The following is a 22,674-nucleotide window of genomic DNA, read 5'->3' as shown; positions in this document are numbered from 1 at the left end:
CCCCGGTTTGACAAAATGGCAAAAATATATTTAAAACACATTTTTGCCATTTTGTCACCCCCCTCAGTGATGACACCCGGGGTGGCCCGCACCCACCACACCCCCCTTCCTACGCCACTAGCTGTGGCTGATGCCCTGGGATGTTTTCAAACCTCTTATTGTACAAGGGATGCTTACGGCTGCGTATATGCAGTGGTTTTCAGCTCACCGTGCCTGCCAACCCAGGATTTTGGCTTTTTCCCCTGGTGACTGTGTGAAAGGAACCTAATTCGTGTGACACACGGTGGCACCGTGTGAGTTGGCAGGTCTGTCATAATGTGATAAAAATCAGACCAAAACCTGATCCAGTCAGTTGAAAACACTCATGGCCTCAAGTCCCGCCAGAATGATGTGGTATTCACTGTGTGTGCAACGGCCTCCCCGGATTGCATAGGCCTTGTAATGAGGGCCTCGGCCTGTGCCGGTCCCGCGTCTGAAACATCACACCATGGGCACATGAATGCCTTGCTTCTCTAGAATGGTTTTGCATTTCTGTTGCACCCCAGCACTTCAGCAGAATGGCACAAACTACAAGTGTGTGGGCGCTTCTACTGGATGCACTTGAGTCGAATGACCTGATCAGTTGCACTGGACTTCAGCACGTTATTGGCATATTATTGACATTTCTACTGGGCAGAAGCATTTCAATAGGATTGTTTGTGCTTCAGTACTGGGCTCCGGTACTTTATTTTTATGAAATGTCCTCTTGTTCTGGAATCCTGCCCATGAGTTTGGTATGGCTGCTTCTGCTTGACATCAGACCTGAATACACGAGTGCGGGCACTTTTATCGGACTACAGCACTTTGATAGGGTGGTGTGGGCAAGGTGTAGACAGGTCCACTGGATTTGAATCAGTGATATTGGCCCTTCTGCACCTTATTAAGCTTTTATGGATACTTCAACAGGGCGTCAGCATGGTCACTTAACTTGTGTTGCCACTTTCAAAGAATGGCATGCCTAGTGTAACTGGCTTTTACTACCGTAACAACTGCTATTGTCATTTCTACTGGATCCAGTTACTAGCAGTGCTTTAAGTGGCCCGGTACTGTCATGCACTGAGTCCCGGCACTTTTTTATTTTGAGAAGGAGAGTACCTGCACTTCTCAAGCGTGAGGTGATACTTTTAATTGGAGAGTACTGGCACTTCTCAGAAACAAGCAGGTACTCTGTGATAGAGTACCTGCACTTCTATTTTTCCATTTCAAGCACTGGTTACTGGCATAGAAGTGTAAAGACTTCACTTACGTTAACCAAATGATATGAACAATTCTCTGTGGAATGAGTCTTCGGCTGATATCAGTACGTCACTACAGGATTGCAGTATTATAATATATTAACAGGCTGGTATAGTTGTTTCACTGCCACTAAAACACTTTCACAGTTTGGTATGAGCATTAACTGTCATTGTAAAGGAGCTTCTCTTTTGGATTAAAACATTTTCATGGGTGCAGACATACCAGGTTCCAACCTTTAATGTGCCACTGCAGCCGCTTTTGGCTGTCCTGGGTGGGCTCCTCTGAAGTTTTTTTACAAGACCTGGTGCCAAAAGTTAATGCGGGGCCCAATGTGTGCTTCTTCCAGTTTTGCCAGGTGCCATAAGACCTCTTTCTAAATGCTAAAAATGTGCTTCAAGGAAACATAAAACATGGCTTCTGGTGCCATCTACTGGTATGGCCATAAAAGCTACTTAATAAATAACGAAGGTGGTATAGTTGTTTCACTGTCACTAAAATACTTTCACAGTTTGGTAGGAGCATTAACTGTCATTGTAAAGGAGCTTCTCTTTGGTGTTACTGCAACTGATTCCTGTGGTAATTGCCTATTTTCGGCATACAGGAAATGTTCTGTGCTGTATTCCTGGCCTCTTGGAATTCCTGATTGGGACATTGACTAGAGTTAGTGGAGCAACTGGGAATTACTCCGCACTTGTAATGAGGACTCAGAGGTGTGATGCTGTATGACGGGTAGTGATTGGTATGTCTTGCTGGCAGTGTTGTATTTGCAGGGCCACTGGAATTATGCTATTCTGTGGCTAGTGCTTTTTTCGCATAATTATTGATATGCCACATTTGCCATATAAACCATCTTCTGCTGCATGGTGTGCTAATCTTAATTAAAAAATGTTGTTTCTTGCTCAAACAGTTTAAAACTTACTAAAAACACTCAACATGTGTTTGCGAGCCGTAGAAAGCCCTTTGCAAAGGTTGACAGGTTATCTTCCAGTTGTTTATTTCTGTATTTGGTTAGTAAACTGGTACTATGAAGGTGAAATTCCTGCCTGACAGTATTACCATGTGTAAAAATGTCAAAATAATGAAGTAATACAAAAAAGTGCCGCATTATGCTCCATCAATTTCCATTTCTTGCCGCATAATTGAAGTCGACCCTGCAGCAAAATTTGGTGGTCTTTTGCCTCATAATTCCAGTTGTCCTATGCATTTGCAAGAGTTGTCTGAGTTGCTTTCCATTTGCAATGTTTGACAGCTCCACTTTCATCTGGATACAAAACAGACCATAAAGCACTTTTGTTGTGCATGTTTCCCTGGACGTTTGGACAGGCCCCAGCCCCCCTATTCTCCCTGTACGTTTTTGAGTCACAAGGTAAGGAAACTTCACAATATGCTGAAATGATTTAAAAGCACACTTCATCTTTGTTTGAAGTGCTTTTTACGAGCCCTGTCTGCTGATGCATGCTACGTGAAGAGGGTGGGGAACTTTTTAAGGCCAGAGATTAATGCGGGGATAAGCGGCGAGGTGGAAGGAGACGAAGCACTGCGCATGAGGCCCTCGTCTGCGCAAGAAAAGATGCTGAAAGTTCATGGAACATGCACGCTCACTGTCCCAGATATCTATTCATGTGAAAGACATCGCCAACTCTGCCGTAACTATTAATTAGCGTTGGAACCTGCAACGACAGTAATGTGTGCCTGGTGTAGATAGGCCAAGCAGGCGTGGGCGGCCTGCCACTGTCAGCGAACAGTAATTAACCCATTGCTCTTATTAAATCCTGCGTTGGCAGCTGTCCTCATCTACAGGTAACATCTGTGGCCGCCGCCTCCACCCGGCTAGGTCGGATGTTTTGAGTTTGCATTTTTCCCACCGCTGTTCAGGTGTGGGCGGTGAAACAAGAAGCGTGGCGCCTGTCTGATTTCTGCAGTTTCTCATATGGCACAGAAATAGAGGCTGGGGCCGCAATGTGGACCGACAAGTTTGGATTCCTGCAGATCCGTGATCTGGCCATTGGTGGGGAGTCTATCTTAGCATTAAGCGCATTTCTCAGTGTAGCTGCGCAAAGGACTTGTCGCGTTTCACTGGATCTGATGTACCACTAATAGTCATTCTCCTGTTGCAGCTTTTCCATTCATGTTTTTACCCATATGTTGCTCTGTGACTGGAACTTCTGTATCAAGTATCAGACTCACTGGAGGGATAAGCGTTGTGGTGGAAGTTAAAGTTCACGATTAACTCTACCTAGAGCCTTCACTATTCATCCTGCTGCAGGCGTGATAGATAAAAGGGATCATTGCGATAGGTGCTGGCTCTACTGAATGAAGGAAGCTTGTATTAGCCCCTCTCAGAAAGCTTCAAAGTGCTCCCAACTTTATTTGAATAATGCAGGGCTCAGGAGTTTAACGCATCGCCTGATCCCCTGAGCCCACACGTCGGAGCGTGCACCTCTGTTCGGGCTCTGAGCTTGGTTACTGTCTGTTCTCACCCACGATGGGCTTTCTGTTTGTGTTTGGACGCCGCCTTTCTACAATTTCTTAAATGCTGCTTGCTTCTGCCCTCCTGGGTGGGGCCTTTAAATGAGGTGCATTCATGTGGTATCCACTGGTACACTTCTTATATTCAACTCCTTCGCAGCCGCCATTGAAAAGGCAACTATACATCACTCTTGAATCCCACTATTTGTATACAGATCCACTCACCATGCTTGATGCATCCCAGCTATTGACCGACCAGCTCAGTGAGATGCTGTGAAAACTGCTAGCTGGCAAGGGTCTCCTTTATGCATAACCAGTGTTAAGATTCACATCAGCGAGGCCTAGTCCTGTCCCCCTACTATCACTTTTGATGCCTGACCTTTTGGTTTTTCCAAAATTAAATGTTTAATATGTTAATAGGCGCCTTGTGCCAGACCACTTTATCCATTGGTCTGCTATTGTGCCATTCACACTTTGCTTCTGCCCCTACACCAAAAAGAATGGGGCAATCGGTCACCCCACTTCGTTAGTTAACTTCAACTTGAGTAGCAACCCCCTCCTTCACAAGAAGCACCTCCACACACAAAGTAGTTCACTTCAGTGCAGTGACTGCTGTGGCACTATATGCTTTTTGAGACAAAAACATTATCATCTTGGTCCCAGCAGTATTCCCAACACTAACGTTTAGCAAAATCCAAGACAAACCAAACCAACATTGACAAAGCACAAAGACCATAAGCTAATGTCAGAACTATTGGCGTTGCCAGTGCTTGTTCTTAATGCTAGTGAGATTGCAAGGCCACGGTAGAGCTAGTTGCTCCTGCAAGCAGCAGAGGTTGCTTGTGTGCACATGGTGTGTGGGGCACATGTCACTCTAGTCAGTGCGGAAACATCTTGTAAGTTTGGGACTTGAGATCACATTCTGTTGAGTTGCATACCTGCCGAAATGAGCATCCTTTGAAGGTGAACTCTAATGTATTCATCCTATAACCTAATTATGTATTTCCAATTTCCCACTGAACTTTTTTCTGTGTTAGAGAAGCAATGGGGCTGCATCCCACATAAAAAGCGAACTATACAGCACTGCCGCCCAGCAGCCAGAGAGCTCGTCCCCACCTCAGTGAGTGGCAGACGTCATAGAGGACCTTTTCAGTTTCAGCAAACGCGGGGTTTTGTGTGTTCCATGGTGGAGTTTAGGGACCTTACTTTTGCATATTATGAACCCCAGCTGCAGTCCATGCACAGCATTTACGCAGCATGACTATGGTAGCGCCTAGAGAGCTCTTTCTAATATAATTCGTGCTTCTCCAGGAGGTAGTTTATGTAGTCGCGAATTAAGGTGTGGGTTGCTGGCAGCTGTTGGAGGCAGTTTTTTCTCCCCATACCTCAGCTGGAATGTGTCCTATCTGATGTGGAAAATCCGCTTACTTTGCCTCAGTGGTTCCCAGTGTTTAACAGGATTGCTCATAATTGTTTATCAGCCGCGGGGTGTCTGCCTTTTCAGTGACACCACAGCCCTTTGATGTAGTACCAGATTTTACTACAAGCTTGCCTTCTTGGAAAGAATATCGCATCCGCCGTTATTTCCGCGCTGCCCCGAGCGCGCTGTTCTTCCTACCTCTCCGAGTGGCCCGGACAAATTGAGCTGCGAGCCTTTGTTCCTCACAAAGGAGCCCCAGGTTTTTATCAGCCCGTGCCTGCAAGGGGGCTGGGGGCTGTGTGCTTCGAACGTTAAGCCGCCGCGTGCATTGTGTGGCCTCCATTTTATTGCTGGGAACATCTTGCTGTTGACATTGTCGTACCTGGAGGAAACCCTCGCAGACAGGGCTTGCAGGGGGGGCCGGAGCTGGCACCGCGCCAGCCTTCTCACTCGATGGCGCGGCCTTGTGTGAGGGGCAGCGCAGGTACTTGGAAAGCGGATTTATCAGCACGCCTTCCAAAGACCCGCCATCTTGGCCAATACTTCTTCGCAATGTACATTGACTGGTCCGAGTTCCACCGACTGTGTGCATTAAAAACCGTCTTGTCCATCTATCGACATTTGTTAACGCGCCACGTGGTTAATATATTGTGTTAGGTTCGCTTCGCGCAACTGTTTACTGGTGAGAAATGATTGCTTTTGAGTATCTGTAAATGACTCGACTGTTGCTAAGGCAGAAGGTGCAAAGAACAGACAGAAATGGTTAATAGCAAAAACAGCAGGGCTGCGGATTTCTCAACTACTTTTCAAGGCATAACACTTATGTTCTTTTGGTGTTAGTTAAGCAGGCCGCTTTCACGGCTCCAGAACTGCGCTTCTTCATTTAATTCAGGTCGCCCCCTTTTCAAGCAGCAACATAACTAAAGCCATCTCGGGCAGGAGATCGGTGTAAGCCAACTGTTAGCGTGTTGCATTAGGCCATGCTTGACAGCAAAGTTCTCTGGGAGAACTGATGTTAGGTCTGGCTTGAGGACACATCCGTCTGGGTACCTATTGTTACCAATTCCTTAAAGTTGGCTTTCGCTCCGCCCACAGGAATGGGTCTGTCTCACCGGGTCTGTCTCACCTCATTCTATTGGCACTTTGATGTTTCATTCCACCTCCTTTGAGTGTTTGCTTTGCAATGCATGTGCTACTATTTTGCACTTCAAAAGTACACTGACTTATCACACATAATATTCATTAGCGCAAAAATGCATTGTGTACAGAACGCAATATATATTTTGTTTCACTACCGCAAACATTGTGAATGTTTCAGTCAGGAACTGTGTGCAAGTCACACACACACACGTACATACACACAATCACACCTAGACACACATGTCAGGGCACACAATCCAACTCCTTAAAGCGAAACAAACATGGGCAAGGCCTCGAGGGCTGTCTTTATGTGGCAACACAAAGGCATGCGTAAATGCAGCTTCCATGCGGTAGCACATTAAAGCCAGCCCAGCGCCTGGATACCCCTGCGGTGATGAGCGCGCTATATAAATCCTTAACATAGCATATCATGACAGACCCACTGCTCACCTAGGTTGTGTGCTTCATAGCTCTACCTACACATGTGGATCTACCACACCAGTTGCAGGGCTCTGCAACCTTCTAAAACGGCAAACACCAGAGTCACGTGGGCGTTCCCTGGCGCCAGCGCGCGCCGCGGCCGGTGGGTGACCGACGGCTGCCTGCTCGGACACGTCCAGCAGAGCTGTCAAGGTATCGCTCCCGTCATTAGCTGAGTGGATACTTGAGCTCCGTCGCCATCAAGCCCGCCGTTTCATTAAGGTAATTTGCGTGACTCGGCTTACGCATTAATCAAATTTGCCGGCACAGCCAGCCTGCCTGCTCTCAAGAGAGGAAAGGTGAAGACCTGGGACACTGAGGCTGCGGGCGGGAGCGCGCTTCAGAGGCGCGCGCACAGGAGGGTCTGGATCCAGGGGTCTTGAGTCCCTCTTCCCACGGAGGCCTGGCTTGTAAGAGAGTCGGCTGGAGCTTCGCGCACCTGTGCCAACGTGGGCCGGAGGCTCCCTGCTCGCAGGCACCATCTCCGGTGCAAGGCGCCCCATGAAGGGTGGCGGCCATGGGAGGACGCTGCTAGGCCCTGGCATTTCCCACAGAGGTAAGACCCTGTGGTGTCCGCACTCCGGAAAGGGGGAGGATGTGTAAACACACTGAAATCGTCTCAGCGTTTGCTCAGAAAAGCTAAGTATGGGCAAGCTCCCTGTGAGTTTAGCATTTATAGCCACACAGGAGTGCGGTATGAACAGCAGCCGCAGCTGCTGTTTGTCTTTTACAGGAACCTGCTAGTTTATCATGATCACACATCCTTGAAGTGGTCAGACTCCAGTCTGTCCCTCGAGATGCACAAGGCACTATTTACTAGGGTCTTATTCAGACTTTCCAAAATCATGAAGTGCCCCCTTTGAGTGCCCTTGTCTTCTTTCATTATTTTGTAACATTGTGCTCCATTGGAGAGAGTGAAGCATACATGACACGGGCCGGTGTTTTGGGTCCTAGCTTCTGTCAAGGCCGGACTGGCTGTACTGGGCATCGGGAGATTTCCTGGTAGGATGGTAGAATGGGGTGGGGGGACGTTTTTCTTACTGGGGGCACGGTTTTGTAGCAGTGCAGCAGTTTTAAAAGTACAGCGAGTACCTTGCATATCCAACAGTTTTCAGGCAACAATAAAAGTGCCAAGATAACTCTGGTGATTAATGTACCTGCTGGGGAGAGATTCGAGTTTTGCTTAGCAGTTTTGACTCATCTGAGGTAGCACAGAGGGTTAAAATGCCTGCTGTACAGAATGTGTACTGTGCTGATCACAGAACAGAATTTTATGTGCATAGCTCCCACCCCTGTTCCTGCATAGCTCAGTGGGTTACTGCTTTTGTCACAAAGATCCCTTTGTCACTGTACGTTTCTTAAACTACAATCCTTATCGAGGTTCTAAAGTTATGTTTTTTTCCCCCCAGTCTTTCATTATCCTAATTTTAGTGAAAAGGGTTTGCTTGGGTAGGAATACATTCTTATTAGTAAAGTCAACCCTAACCACTGTATTACATTCTGAATCCTGAGTTTTTGATTTCCGAGACCAAGGACTCTTAAAAAATGCCTACCAGTATGGATGCTATGTGAATCTACACCTTGTAGTTCCCTTTGCCTTATGCAGCATTTTCAATACATTGATTTACACTTGTATGATTCATTGTCTGTTTTTGTGTGATGTAAAATTGTCTGACACCCAACACTGGTATGAGAGGCTCTATAAAACAAATGAAATTCATGTGAGAGAGGGGCTATGGAGAGATGAGAGGCACTGTTGATGGATGATGGGGGGTAATCATTCTAGAGCCCCAATAAAGATTGTTGTATCCTGGTGCAATGTAAGGTCATCATTTACTATGCTTTAAATACAAATACGATTGAATATATGATGAAAAATGTGTCATAGAATGCATCATTTTTCCCTAAAATGTTGTTTTGGGGAGAACCCCCCTAAGACCCTTTGTAGTGGTCAGACTAGCTTGCTCGCTATGCACCATATGGGGGCTGGTCTTAAATTGCCAGGGCTGCTTTGGGCTCCCAGTCCGGCTCTGGCTTCCGTTCTGTCCCTTATGGTTTGGTGTGTTGGTGGCTTTGGGTCACAACCAAACAGCTGATCTTTTCAGCCCCCAGTGTGGCGCTCACCAGCCCGTTGGCCTTCAAGTCCTGGGTGAAGTCAAGTCCAGGGTTCTCTCTCACACCACAGGTTCTACGGCCGATGCGCTGGCTAGTCTTTCCTTGACTTCAAGGTGCTGTCGCGCTGCTCTTCGGTGGCTGCAACCGCTCGGATTCAGGCAGCTCTCGCGAGGCAGGCGAGGAGTGAGCAGAGCAGCGCGTCCTCTTGAAGTGGATTTGGAGATTAAGAGCGTTGTAATCTCTCGGAATGATCTGTTTTTCCGGAGAAGAGCAATGTAAGCAGTGGAATCCTAGAGAGGACATTCCTCCAAGGCTCATATGTGTCTGCCAAGGCAAGGCTTCGATGTTTACACGCCACACTGTTCCCTTTTGAGTAAATATGCATGTTAGACATGTTGTACTGTTCCAGCCCTTCCTCTCTTTAACCCCTTCTGTGCCCATGACGAGATAGTCTCGTCATGGAGCGCGGTTGCGCTGTGCCCATGACGAGACTATCTCGTCATGGACCCCGCCCGCTAATGAAAGGGCCGGCACAGGAGGGGGAAAGGGCGGGGCACTCAAGGGGTTAAAGGTCTCAAACTCATTCATATCCACTGGTGTAACAAAACTTGAGCCGCCCCCCCCTGCAAGGTACATGGAGGGGCCTCCTTCCAAACGTAATCAGGAGCTCTCTGGTCAGGGTACTGTGCTGAGGGGGCCCGTGGAGCTCGGGGCCCTCCCCGCACTACCGGGACTGCAGGGGCCTGTGTTTCACCACTGTTCATATCATATGGAAATTTAACGCTGATTAGGTTAGTTTATGCCTTTTTTATTAAATGATGTGATCACATGGTGACTGTATACGGTACTATGAAAGGCACTCACAGCCCTTTGCTGTTGTCAGCTCCCTAGATTAAATCTGATTTCAAAAAAAAGGACTTCGAGTTTATGAACTTGACATTCCCCTGTTCTTGCACAGTTCATAAATCTATGGCATGCCTTCTGGCCCCAATAGGCTCTGTATTTGAATAATTTGGCTACAGTTGTATTAGAAATAAACTAATCCAGCTTAAAAACAAAACACAATAACAATTATTTAAAAAAAATGCTAATTGTTACACTTCGTACAAGCATAGTTACTGTCCTCGCCACTCACTATGCACAGTGTTATTTGCTTACGTCACATTTATCCTTCAGCAATGTAGTTTTGTCTAGTTCTTTGCCACGGCTGCCACCCGGTGGTAGTGCATTTTGACCCATGCTGTAAAAAACTGTGGTTGCTTACCACAAAAACATGGAATGCCCTTCAAGTGCAGCAGGTAGGAGAGTGAAGAAAACTAAACTTGCAAGCCTGTGCATGAATATTTCTATGGGCTGGTACGAAAACATGTTGTTTCCATCTCCCCTAATGTTTTCCTTGGACCAACTCCCAAGACCCCAACACTTACATTTCCAAGACGTATTGGACGTCTTTACGTGGGTCCTTATGTCTGATCAAATATTGGGTGACCCTAATCCTCCTCCTGAAAGTTGAGCCCTATAGCTAGGTTGCGCTGTGTACTTCTTTCACTGCTTGTGGGGGAGCTGCTTAGTTTGTTTTTCGGGCAAGTGATAAACACCACAACTGACACAAGATACTGGGGGATTGCAAATATTGGACCCCCCCCGTGACTAGATCCTACATTGCTTTTTACACTCAGCACAGTGACATTCTCAGAGCCAGACAGTGAACCAGCAGCCCTGTTTTATGATGTAACTAATCCTGCCTTAATATTAGTATGGCAGCAGTTCAAAGGTGTGTGGCTGCAGGTTGTTCAGGGGAGGCTAGACTTCTTCATTCATGCTGGTTACGGGTCTCAGAATCTTGGTGGACCCGTGTCACGGAGACTATGAGCCGCTGTCTCGTAGGGCTCAGTAGTAACCAGAAACCCTTGACCTCTGAATCAAGTTTTCTCTCAATGCTGTTCTCTTTCAAGAAAATACTGAGCAATAGTGTAAGGCTGACCATGCGGTGACGCATCACATGACCAAGCACGGTGTGGTGCTCAACAATGATAACATCACAGGCCTGTCCAATAACACTTCTTAGAGGGGTCAGACAGGGCTGTGTCCTTGCCCCAACCCTGTTCTGCCTCTATGTTAATAATGTAATTGCACATCTTAACACTGTTCATGATAATGATGCCCCGTCTCTGGCTGGCAGGAGGGTACCGGCAATCATGTTTGCGGACGATACCCTCCTGCTGTCCAAATCTCCGATGGGGATCCAACGGATCTTAGATGGTTTTGGCCTTTTCTGTAGCCAACACGGCTTGGAAATAAACACAGGGAAGACCAAGTTTATGATATTTAATCCCTCAGCTAAAACTAGACCAAACCCATCCCTGAGTTCAGTAACACTGGAGAGGGTAAAAACCTTTCAGTATTTAGGGGTAACGCTGCATGAGAACCTATCATGGGAACCTCATGTAGCAACCAGTCGCTTAAAGCTTTCTCAACTGTCGGGGGGAATTTTGAAGGTGGCAAATTCCTCTACCTATAAACCAATTAGCCCGGCTGTTGAAATGTACAAGTCTCAAGCCAAAGCAGCTGCATCCTATGGTGGAGAACTCTGGGGGCACAAGGTGGGCACAGGAATTGTTAAAGTAGAAAATAATTTTTTACGGCGTCTCTTGGCACTGCCCCGAGGTACACCCCTCCTTCCCCTAAGACTAGATATGGGCTTACCCTCGATAAAAGATGACCTGGAACTTATGCCACTAAGATTCTGGCATAGGCTCTGGTCTACTGCTGAGCTTTCACATTACAGACAAGAGCTTGTACACGTCATGAATTTGAACCTTTGCGATAAAATCCCCTGGCTAGCCTCTATAAAGAAAGAACTCTATCGGTTGAGACTCCCTGAATTATGGGAGTCTCCTGAGCAAGGCTGTCATGGGGTTCCTCGCAAACGCCTCGTGGGTATATATAGGGAGAAGCGTTTTGCTTCCCTGGTCTCTGCACCTAACAAAGGGACCCTGACTGACCGATTCTTGATCTTCAAGGATTCTTATCAGTTTGAAGGTTTTATGGACATTATCTTTCCTATTTTATCTAGAAAACTGTTCATACAATGGAGGCTAGGGACCCTCCCTATTAAAATTTTTACCCATAACTGGACAAAAAAGAATGATAAAATCTGTCCAGGTTGTTGTATTCATGATGAGGAAGAAACTCACATTGTGTTTTTTTGCCCTGCTTATAATAGACCAAGAAAATATTGGCTAGTTCCGCTATGCAGAAACCTGGGCATAAGGAGTCATCTGCATGTGTTTAGAATATTGAAAACGAACACTGCTCCGCACATAGTCTTTGCAGTTGCAAAATTTTTAACGGCTATGTGGCAGATAAGGTCTAAATTAATTAATGACAGCTCTGTTTAATGAATTCCATCTGCTTACCATGTCCGTAACCCATTGTACATTGGTTTTATTGATTTTATCAACTGTTTTTATTTAAAGTGACTGTTTTATATGATATTGTATGATTCTATCTTTTATGGCCTAATTGGCCGAAATAAAGAAAACTTGAACTGAATAACACTTTAAAATACAAAACTAATCATTGTTCCTCCTACGTTGCTGTAGCCCTGCCTGATCAAGCGCTCACCTGATTATGTCTGTTTTGATTACCTGGCTTGGCAGGTGACTGGCCAAAGATCAAACAAGTGGTGCTGGTGCAGGCCTTTTTGTTGTACTGGCAAAAAATAATACTGTCTATCTTTTGGCGCCTGTATAATATTTGCTGCCTGTAGATCCAATTTGTGGCCCACTGCTGCCAGTGCCTTGACTGGGCACCTGGTACTGTCTTGGTCAAGAACTGGCCTTAGAAAATGTCACTGCCACACTTGGGCTACTTTGTTTGTCTCCAACTTAGCTATTTAGAATTCAGCTGCATTTGTTCCAGTCTGGTGTCATTTCAGTCAAGCCCATCAAAATGGACCTATTTTTGTTAAGATTATTTTTGAAGTGTGACATCCTTGTTATCCAATTATGATTCTTTCCTCCCCCCCCCCCCCCCAATTAGACTGGCAGGTAGCTCTTTTGACCACAAAACTACACTGGTAGACCGCCCCTCTTCCTAAGCAGTGCGCGGTGCTAAACTGTTCTTTGGGTTTCACCGGGGACAGGCATTGAAAAACAAATGCCTTGTTCTATAGCCCAAGAGTGTGTATGTTCACGTTTTCTAAAATGTATATGAGATCATCTCTTTCTATACCATGTGAGCAGTACACTTACAGACACTGACTACTTTTCATGGGTTGCAAGCAAACCTACTGGTACCTTAGACAAATTATGGAGACTTTCACCAGTTGTTAGGGGGGTCTGTGTACAGCCTGTGCTTGGGCGATCATCATCAGCGATGCTTTTCCCTGCTTGCAGCCTATTCCAGCTGCCTGCTGCTGACTTGTGGGCATTCTTAGTTACCCTCATCTGCTCATCCCTCCCCAAGCTCTTGTCTCTTGGTCTTTGTAGGATCTCAGAACCTACAACTCTTGGTCGTTGATAGGATAGAGGCAGTGATTAATTCTACATAGCTTAAGTGCAGGCTTTTCTAATGAGCCTATTGCCAGCCCTTCCGAGGTGTGCCAAAGGCCAAGTCTGCTTGTCTTGACTTCACCTCATACCCCTTTCTTCTACCACCCGACACATCCTGTCTCACTCTGGCAGGTTCTTTTTCTTCGCTGCATCTTCTCTTTGTCATTGTTTCCGTATCTTTTATTTAATTCTTTCTTCTCCTTTTTCTGCCTTTCTCTCTCTTACTGTGGGTTAAAGTCTGAAAATTCAAAATGAATCCTGTTCCATAAAAATGTCAGTTCCAGCCACCTGCAGGCACCTGCTAAAATTAAGTACTGCCTGCATGCATGTTTTTATATGTAAATTCATAGAAGTTTCAAAATGCTGTTTCTGGGTGATGAAATTGAGTCTTCCTTTCTGCTGGCGCAGTCTGCAGCTTGCTGCATTCCTAAGCTGGTCGTGTATACTCGTCTGAAGTGGAGAGAGTAGCCTGCTAATTGCCGTTCCTCGGGATATTGTTTGTGTGCACATTTTTTACCATTACATTGGTGATTTGAATGCCTGTTGGAAGGGTATGCCATTCAGATCATTTGTGCTTCTCGCTGTCGTGCATATGCTGTTGGCTGCTCATCCTCAGATGGTATTGGCCATTCCCATGCAAGGCAGATGCTCTTAGAGGCCGATGACCCGTGTGTCGATGGTCAGCTGTTACTCTTCTTCATATTTCCTCCAAGCCTGACCTGTTGAGAGAGAGAGAGAGGAAAACGCTCTCTTCACTTTTGCTATTTTGCCCCATGATGTCCAGTCTTTCTTCCATGCCATTCAGCTTTGGTTCACTTATCTTCTGGAGTAACTGGATGTGCTTGAAAAATGAGCTATTGTGGATCAGCTATTCAAGAGGCTCTGTGGCATGTGCTGGTCCTCCCTCTATGCGCTTCTGGAATTGGACCCATAGTCTTGCTCTCTTGAGAAGCTCATAAGGTCTCAGGCTTGGTACACCCTGTCAGCATGCTAATGTTAATCCTGCTCACCAGACTACAGCTCTCTAGATCATTAGGAGGCTGGTGGCTCTCTAGATTATTAGGAGGCTGGAACTTTTCTCCATTCCTGAAGACACCTTGTAGACAACTCATGTTCATAGCTCTTGTCCATTAGCGATGGTCAACAGTTCTTTGACAATACTTGACTGAGACCTAGTAAAGTTTAAAATTAAAATCACAGAAATGTATTACATTGTATTGACTTTGTCTGTAGTGGTTACCATTGCCTGTAAATCTAAAAACAAATCATCAAATATTTCAACAGATATCTGTATATCTTATGAGTGGCTATGAGATATTTCTGAGATTTTTTTAGAGGCTAAATGTTCCACCAGTAAACTAATTTCCAGCTAATTTAATAGACAGTCACAAAGACAGAGCAGCAGAGGAATGTGTTGAGGTCCGAGAATGTTCATGTGAGTATGTCTGTCAGATGTGGGCGTAGAAAGAGCGCTCCATCTAAGGAATTATCACACTCTCTAATTTATATTTGCTGTTGAAAATAATTCTCGTCTGAATTGTTTGTAAATCATAGTGGAGTCGTAGAGTGTTTAGAAAGTGCATGGTGAATATTATGACTGGACGCGCTCTTTGGAAAGACATGGCCAGGGGCAGAGCTAGTATTTATCCGTAAATAATTGTGACAATCTATGCTTTTATGGCACAATGCCTCTGATGAGAGGCTAGCAATTATATGTAATTTGGTGTGTGTGGCTTGACAAGATAAATGGAAGCTCTTGCTTGACCAGGGTGGGTGGACAGCGAGGTGGCCGTCCTATACTTATTTCTATGTGTGCGTAATCATTCCTTTATGAACTTGATGGGCAGAGATTACCATAAATTGTCTGTAGTTGTTCATGAGCTACTCTATCCATCATCACTGCTGGTAGATGTGCAGCAATCCTTCTGGGGACATGTGTCTTCTAATGCTTCAAATTAGCACTGCTCCTTCTCAATTCTGCCATCGAAGAATGTTCCCATTGTTCATGTCTGCACTAGAAGCAGCTTTTAGACAGATTTATTGTTAATGATGTGTTTAATTTACTACCCTCTGTAATTGTAAACAATTATATGTCTGCTTGGAAAGAATCGCTGTCATAGAGATAGCTTTCAGAAAGATATGACATATCAGTCTACACGTAACTTCGCTGGTTAATGGTGCCGGGTTAATGTATTGTGGGTCGCGGGTTCGACGCCCTGTGTGTTGAGCACGTGTTTCACCCTATTGAGTTTTGTAAATGAGCCCTGTTCGAGCTTCTTTTTTTTCAGCATAATGCATAGTACAGAGAACACAGATAAATTACCTAACAGCCCCCTTTGCATGAACACTGTTTGCCCCCTTCATGTTCTACAGCTCAAACCCTTTGGAGGAATACTTGTCTAAATGGCTAGAATATTGGTAGTGAAGTTTACTCTTAAGTTGTATGTTGCAGTCACATTTGTGCTTCATGTGCCCGCATACGGGTGTGCACAATTCACATCATTTGCTTTTGCGTTGTTACGCAAACGTTTGAAAAAAATCACATGAAATTACGCAAAATTACACAATATACAAACTCAGCATTTGGTGCTGTAGTTAAGCGGTTAATGTCTCATTCCCAAATTTATGCAAGATTACACTCCTGTAACTTAAATTTGTCCTTGGTCAACACTTCTGTGGAAGTCAGATTTCTTCACTTTTAGAGAGTGTGCTGATGGAGTTCTTTGAACGTAGTAGCTTTTAATAGAGCGAGGCTGGTGGAGTCCAGATGGTGCTGTTGGTGGATCCCAACATATACTTTCAAGACAGGGGGCTGCCTCTGGAGTTGAGAGTTCATTACTATTAGACAGAGTTCTGATGCTGTACCCCTGACCTCATACCTTTAAGTCAGAGTGCTGCTGCTGGAGTCAGAAGTTCACTAGACAGGGTGCTGATGCCGCATTTGGGAGTTCATTAGACAGGGTGCTGCTGCTGGAGTCGGGAGATCATTAGACAGGATGCTGGAGTTGGGAGTTCATTAGACAGGGTGGGTACTGCTGCTGGAGTTAGGAGTTCATTAGACAGGAGTTCATTAGACAGGGTGCTGATGCTGTCCCCCTGACCTCATACCTTTAAGTCAGGGTGCTGCTGCTAGAGTCAGAAGTTCACTACACAGGGTGCTGCTGCTGGAGTTGGGAGTTAATGAAACATGGTGCTGCTAGTTCATTAAACAGGGTGCTGATGCTGGAGTCGGGAGTTCATTAGACAGTGTGCTGCTGCTGGAGTTAGGAGTTCATTAGACAGGAGTTCATTAGACAGGGTGCTGATGCTGGAGTAGAGAGTTCATTACTGTTACACAGAGTTCTGATGCTGTGCCCCTGACCTCATACCTTTAAGTCAGGGTGCTGCTGCTGGAGTTAGGAGTTCATTAGACAGGAGTTCATTAGACAGGGTGCTGATGCTGGAGTTGGGAGTTCATTAGACAGGAGTTCATTAGACAGGGTGCTGATGCTGGAGTTGGGAGTTCATTAGGCAGGAGTTCATTAGACAGGGTGCTGATGCTGGAGTTGAGAGTTCATTACTGTTACACAGAGTTCTGATGCTGTGCCCCTGACCTCATACCTTTAAGTCAGGGTGCTGCTGCTGGAGTCAGAAGTTCACTACACAGGGTGCTGCTGCTGGAGTTGGTCATTAGACAGGGTGCTGCTGCTGGAGTTAGGAGTTCATTAGACAGGGTGCTGCTGCTGGAGTTGGTCATTAGACAGGGTGCTGCTGCTGGAGTTAGGAGTTCATTAGACAGGGTGCTGCTGCTGGAGTTGGTCATTAGACAGGGTGCTGATGCTGGAGTTGGGAGTTCATTAGACAGGGTGCTGCTGCTGGAGTTGGGAGTTCATTAGACAGGGTGCTGCTAGAGTCCAGAGTTTACTGCTCTCAGACAGTGCTGATGGAGGAGTCTAACATTATCCCTTTTCGACAGGGTGCTGCTGCTGCAGTCGGGAGATCATTAGACAGGGTGCTGCTGCTGGAGTTAGGAGTTCATTAGACAGGGTGCTGCTGCTGCAGTCGGGAGATCATTAGAGGGGTGCTGCTGCAGTCGGGAGATCATTAGACAGGGTGCTGCTGCTGGAGTTAGGAGTTCATTAGACAGGGTGCTGCTGCTGCAGTCGGGAGATCATTAGAGGGGTGCTGCTGCAGTCGGGAGATCATTAGACAGGGTGCTGCTGCTGGAGTTGGGAGTTATCAGACTGAGTGCAGCTGGTGGAGTCTGGAGTTCACAGCTTCTCGAGTGCTGGCTGTCGAGTCCCGACAACATATTTAACAACATCAATTTGTTTTGCAGCCGAATGGCTACAAAAATAAGTTAGCAGGAATAATTGCTGCAAAAACGTTTTTGTAGACGAAGTTGGTCAAAGGTGACAAACTTTGCAACTTCTTAAACTTGCAATGTGTGCCGTCTTCACAACACTTTGATGGTAAAATGATAATGGGCCCATTCTTAGTTCAGGCACGTCTTGTGTCTTGGATGGATCGCTGACACAAGACTTCGAAGTCAGACTTTGTATTCACAAATGCAGCCTTTCACTGTTTGGGTCGGAGCTGCGAGAGTCGTTCAGACACCACGTGCCTCGTGGGAGCATTATGCGGTGTACAGATCTGATTTGCTGTGGATGGGTCACTGATGGGTCAAGTGTCCAAGCACGAGGTCGAAGGAGAGGCCATGAAGAGAGACAGCCTCGAAACTATGCCACTGAATTGTTGACTGGAAAACATAGTTATTACGTATGGGTCTCTGCTTTATATTATTTCGTTTTTTGGACATTTCCTTATGTACATTTTTATTTTTGTGCGTTGTATCAGTAGTATCCGTATTTAGTTTGTGTTATGTGAAAAGATTAAACTGAAACTAGTATATTTCAACATTTAATTAACAAATCAAGGTACACTTGCAGTTGCGTTTTAGTGCTTTAAGAAGCCACATATAATGCATCACTCTTTAACAATACATTTTTATGGCATTAACATTTTAGTACATCACACATCTGCAACTGTTTCAAGCTGTATTTGGAAAATGTGTCTCTTTTTAACTTCCTTGACAGTCTACTAGCAGTCATGGCCAACAGCATCAAAGGTAACACTAAAAATACATTTTTCCCACCTTTTAAAATAAATGCAGAAAGAGAATATTGTTTTCTGTCTGTATTTATTTGTGAAAATCAGTAAAAGTAGAAAACTGTGAGCCTTAGTTCTAATCATGGTTTGCCACTTCATGAGGTTGAGCCTACCAGACAGTGCAGCTGTCAAGTTGCGAAAGACATATTGTGGGCTTACCAAGAATATAGAATGGCTCTCAGCCCACCCATTGCATATCATTGGTTGCCTTTACTGTCACTCTTATTTACCTCCTTCTTATTCAATGTCTCGCCTTGTCCATCCTGTTTTTGTCCCTTCCCTGAAGCATGGTCAATATACTTGAAGCCTTCCACTTCTCACTTTTAGGGAAATACTTTTTTCTTTTGTCTTATCCACAAGAGTGCATGTGTTTTCCAGTTGTTTTCCTAGTGTGTTTCTCCTTCCCCCTCCTCGCTCCACATGGCTCTCTCTCACCAGCAGGCTTCCCCCTCACCCTTCCATGATGCGCTCGCCCTTGTGTGCTTCTACCCCCTGCATTCCTTTCTCTTCCAGGTGCTTCTTACTCCCAGATCAAAGTTACTCTCGGTCTCTTGTCGTTTCGTTTTCTCCGCCCCTACTCGTGCGCTCTATGATGCTTTCACCCACTTGCCCCATGTTACTTCCACCACAACCCTGAGTTGCTACTGTCCTCCCAACCACTGTGTTGCTTCTACTCCACCGTGTTGCTACCCGCATAACTGATTTAAAAAAGTTTTTTTGATGCCAGGAAATCAGGGAGAACATCAGTATTAATTGTGAAGCAGATCCTGGACTGTTATGACAAGTATGAGCACCCGAGAGTGCTTCGCGAAGGCACTTGCTCACATACAAAAATACTACACTTAGGGTTCCTTTCTGCTAAACAAAAACCTTAGAGAAGTTTCCACGCTAATTACTGCTGTCTCATTTGTATTTCTTTTTCTTTAACTTTTGCATTTCTCTGATTGCTTATTTACCAGAAATGTGAATTTACAAAACAGCTGCTCATAAATGCATGAAAAAAGATTAGAGAAGCAAATTGGTTCTCCTAAGACTTTCCTTCTTTGCTCAGAGCTTACAGCTTTTGGTGCTATATTTGTGTGTGGATTTGATTTTCGGTTGTAAGCTCCTTCTTGAGTCGGGCATTGTAGTATAATATTCTGTACTGTTTGTGGAAGGGTGTAAGTTACAGTCTTATGCTCGGTAAGATGTCTACACTATTTATTTACATTTATTTCCTAAGTTTTGACTTGTGACTTGTTGCCACTGGGGAGGGCCTCTAAGTTAACCTAACTTTTTCATGGATATTGTAATGTCCCAGGATCTTGGATCAGATCCGGTCTTCAACCCATGCTCTACAGGCCTGATCCCTCTATGGTGGGGGTGGGGATAGCCCCACTGGATCTGGTGTTTGGTCAAACCTCTACAGAGAGATTGATTTTTTAGTATTTTGTGACTATTTACCCCAGCTCACCTACTTGCAAACATATACAAACCACCCTAGACACGTTGCTGTTTTGACTTGTCTCTCGCCTTTGTATCACAATCAAAATGTCTCCCTCCGTGTAGTGCAGCAAGAGCTCCTTCCATTTTTTTGGGGTGTCTGTGATCAGCATGTGCACCATCATGCCTCCGTCTGCACATTGCTCCCCCCTTGTGTGAGCAACCTCTTGAAGAGCTGAGTCCTGAAATATTGCTGGGAGCTCGTTAAAGCCCGAGCCAGGCAATCGTGTGGCACAAAAGGCCCCGGATTCTCTCCCGGCTGCCCACTTGTTGCCATGGAACAACTTCAGCGCCATGTTGTATGGCGGAATGACTGAAGAGATTAATGGCTCGTTTTATGAGGACATTTCGAAATCAGGCGCGCTCTGGACACCCCGAGGCAGAAGGAAGCGAAGGTGAAGCACTCAGCCAATGGAACAGCGGCTTGAAGTGAGAACATTGGCATTCCTCTCCCATGACCTTAGGAGAGTGGCCATTTCCTTTCAGGACAACAACACAACGTTTCTCAGAGGATGTAACCCCGGCATAAATCCTGGTGCCGCACTCTGCTCCTTCACCTCACAAAAAGGCTGTTTACAATTATGCTAATGAGCTGCTGACAATATCAGTGTGTGGTGACTGATGCCAAAGGGCTCATTTTGAGCGCAGCTATAGTCTGCACACTTTAACATGGCCACCTACTCCGCTATGCAAGCAGAGCGCATCCTCGGTTCCATTTGGCAGACTTGTAGTTAGGGTCTGGGTTTAGGGGCGGCAGGAGATGTAGGCCGCAGGTGCTTATTCGATGTTTAGCACAGCTGCTCCATGGTTTTTAACACATGGATAGGTGCACGGAAGGATTTGCATCGCTGCTCGTCCAGACCAAAAACCCAAAGTGCAGGTAGTTTGTACTAAACTATCAGAAATGATGTGTTAAATCGTGCAGTTGCTATGCTGGCCATGTCACACAGCTAGACATTTCACTCAACAATGTTTGGTTTGTGAAATAAAAGTTTCAAAACCTGTAATCCACGGATGCAAAAAGCATATTTTCAAATAGGAGCCCAAGACACTTTGTGATAGCCTTTTGGCCAATACTTCAGACAACCTTTACTTAGACCATATGAAACACTTAACTTTAAAAACATTTTTTGCATTTTGTAAATTCTATAACACATATTTACAAAATCTGGCAATGTACCAACGCATCGTAACAGCAGACGATTCTATTGCCCTGCTGATACACTGCTGCTGCCTGCAGTTCAGACACAAATGCCCTCACCCTCTGCCCACTGAATTTCATTACCACCTTCAGGGCTGACAGGGAAACAAAAGAAACCTCGGCAAAAATGTTCAAACAGCTCCACTCCTTCCTCCTCTCTCATTCCTCGCTCTCTCCTTTTGCCTTTCCTCACTCTTTGTCCTCTCTCTCTCATCTAAAGCACCAGCTGGGCCTGCTGTAATTACCCGGGGGAGCTGAAAAAAAGTGGCAGATTCTCCATTAGTGGCCCTATGTCCTCAGAAACTGCCCCCCAGAGGCTCCAGCCCACCGGGAAAATGCCCGGTGAAATAAACAGGCAGTCCAAGACTGACCACAATTGTGGCAAGCAAAAAGGGCCAAAACGCGTAGTATTCATGTGTGCCAGTGGTTGCAGGTGGTCGGCAGTGGCATTCATTTTTGGGGACCGGGACTTATTTTTCATCATCAGACTTTGAAATAGAGCAAGAGAGAGCGACAGAAAAGAGCGAAATGTGGAAGAAGAAAAAGATGGTAAAATATTGAATAAAGGAGAAAGCACAGATAATGAAGAACCTATAAAAGCGATATAAATGTGTTTTATGTATGTGTTTTTATATAACATGAACTTTACCCGAATATGTTAGAGGATTTACAGTCGAACCAGTTACATTACATAAGGACTTCAGAGTACATGAATTACATAAAAGATACGAAACAGATAAACTCTAGAATGGTAGTAAGTACATATGTCTACTACAGATACTAGCAGTTAGAGTTACATATATACAAGTTGCAAATTCACTCAAGGTTACATTTTCAGAAAAGTTGAAGTGATTATGGTTGGACATAAATTTATTACATATTTACAGAGCATGATCTTCTCGCAATTGCCTTGGTTCTTACGGTGCTCGTTCAGCCAGCCCTTTAGGGTGTTGTTGCGCTCGGGGGCAATGATCTCGGGCCTGGAGGGATCCCTGAGCTGGTGATAGCTAGATAAATAAATAAATAGGAAGTGTAAGGTAATTATAGAAAGAGGCATGATGGGCAATCAGGACTAGAATTTGTTTGTATACAGCTGCCTCAGCATTCGAGAACGCCTCCAGTAGGCTGCCTGGGAAAAACTTTGTGCGTGTGTGTGCGCACGCGCACTCCTGTGGACATCTACGCTTCTGTGTGCGTGCATACGTCCCACTGATGAACGCTGACATTTCCCAGACAACACACAGGTCTGGTAAGCTAATGTTGCTGTATCTGTTTTCACTTACACATGCTGAGATGAAAACCAAGGTATATATTAGGCTTGGTGCTTTGCCTTGTCAGAATGTGGTGACTGCTGCATTTAGCTTTACATCAATTCAGGGACTGGACAA

General features: G+C 45.4%; 1 protein-coding gene across 5 annotated transcripts in view; it reads left to right on the top strand.

The window, feature by feature from the left end:
* Positions 1-22,674, top strand: part of SEMA6A (semaphorin 6A) — a 184,981-nt gene that overhangs the window by 70,922 nt on the left and 91,385 nt on the right. Inside the window, exon 1 of one of the 5 annotated variants that reach the window (XM_085632647.1) lies at positions 7,205-7,340. The exons of the other annotated variants lie outside the window; for them this stretch is intronic. The gene's annotated coding sequence lies outside the window, so the exon portion shown is untranslated. Of the gene's footprint in view, positions 1-7,204; positions 7,341-22,674 lie in introns of those variants that run through there. 5 annotated transcript variants of the gene reach the window in all.

This window comes from Triturus cristatus, chromosome 2_1 (genome assembly GCF_964204655.1).
Source record: "Triturus cristatus chromosome 2_1, aTriCri1.1, whole genome shotgun sequence".
Taxonomy (NCBI): domain Eukaryota; kingdom Metazoa; phylum Chordata; class Amphibia; order Caudata; family Salamandridae; genus Triturus; species Triturus cristatus.
The sequence above is the reverse complement of the archived record's forward strand: the minus strand, read 5'-3'. Positions and strand labels throughout refer to the sequence as shown.